This window comes from Otolemur garnettii, unplaced genomic scaffold (assembly GCF_000181295.1).
Source record: "Otolemur garnettii isolate 467f Iridium unplaced genomic scaffold, OtoGar3 scaffold00002, whole genome shotgun sequence".
Lineage (NCBI taxonomy): Eukaryota > Metazoa > Chordata > Mammalia > Primates > Galagidae > Otolemur > Otolemur garnettii.
In genome coordinates this window covers 3,504,114-3,505,941 of record NW_003852397.1, presented here as the reverse complement: position 1 = coordinate 3,505,941, position 1,828 = coordinate 3,504,114, and positions in this window count along the sequence as shown.

Genomic DNA, 1,828 nt, shown 5'->3' with positions numbered 1-1,828 from the left:
TGCCACCTGTGTTTGTTCTTGATATCCTGTAACTTCAATGTTGTGATATATAGCCATTATTAATACATCTTAGGTTAGATAATACGGAATACGAGAGAAGAATATAAAAATATTTGCTACACACACATAGCATGAGGAAGAAATGCTCATAACTGGGCAGGCCCCATAGCAAGTGGGTAGGGCACCGGCCACATACACCCAGGCTGGCGGGTTCAAACCTGGCCTGGGCCAGCTAAACAGCAATGACAACTGCAACAAAAAAAATAGCCTGCGTTGTGGCGGACGCCTATAGTCCCAACTACTTGGGAGGCTGAGGCAAAGAATCATTTAAACCCAGAGTTTGAAGTTGCTGTGAGTTGTGATGCCACAGCACTCTACGAAGGTGACATAGTGAGACTGTCAAATAAAAAAAATTCTCATAACTTGCAATTCTCGTTTCTTCATCTGGTCATGTGGTTGCAGCTGGTATTTATAGCTATCTTCTTTCATTATCAATTCTATATTAACTTTGCTGTCATTAAGCACCTTAGCTGTTCATGGTTCTAAGCCCAGGAAGGTGAACCAAACCATTGTCTCAATTTGGTTTCTGTAGTTTTCCATTGATTTTGATCACAGGACATGGCAGGACTAAGCAATGCCCTAAGAAGTCTACATTTCAAACATGGTCTTCCTTAACCTCCATGATGCAATAGAAACACCATTTTCCCTTGGTAATGAGAACGAATTACTCTACTTGTATAATAATTCCATTCTTTGCTCTTTGATGCAGAGGCTTGAGGACCCCAAGAGACTGGGGGGCAGTCTCAACTTCCAGTTCAAGGAGATCATTGCTGTCTCCTGGTGGAAGCCTTCTTCACTTGGAACTAAGACCTCTAGATCGGCAGAGCATAATAAGGTCTCAGGAACAGGAGTAAAAATTTTGCAAGTGAATCCCTAGGAGTAATAGTGGATGGTGCGACTTCATTTTCATACCCTTGATTCCTAGAGCTATGAAAGGTGGTTGTGGGAAAATCAGCACCATATTTAGAGCGTATATAGCCTTCTGGAGGACACTGCTGCAGTCCAAGGTATTGCTACTTCGTTGATGCTGTAACCTGAGTTTTTAAAAGGCCATTCCTTTGTTCTATCAAGTCAGCTGCTTTAAGCTTATGGGGACATGCTAAGGTCAGCGAATTCCATCACCATGGCCCCACTGTCACATGCTATTGACTATAAAGTGAGTTTCTGGGTTAGAAGCAATGCTGTGTGGATCACCATGATGGTGGATAAAGCATTCTTTAAGTCCATGGATGGTAGTTCCAGCGAAAGCATAGCACGCAGGGAAAGCAAATCCAGATTAACTGTTTTGGTAAGAACAAAATGCTGCCCCCTCCATGATGGAAATGGTCTGGTGCAATTAACCCTGTGATGTTCCTAATCACCATGGAGAATGGTGCTATGTAAGGGACTCAGTTTGGGGTTCTTCTGCAGCAGACTGGGCCCTCAGCAGTGACTGTAGCCAGGCTGGCCACAACAAATGTTAAGCTGTGTTGCTGGGCCCCTGCTACTTGACCACTTTGTTCATGAGCCCACTGAGCAGTGACTGGAGAAAGAGGTGGACTGGTATCCACAGAATGGGTCATCCTATCCACTTGTACTAAAATCCTTCTCTGCTGAGGTCACCATTTAGTGAGCATTTGCACAAGACACAAGTATCTTCACATTCTTTGCCCACGTACCTCTTTTCATGCATCTCTTCCCCAGACCTTCTTGTTACCAACTTTCCAATTGTAACCCTTCCAAGTCCATCCTGCCAAATCATGGGCTACAGCCCAATGGCCAGACTCAG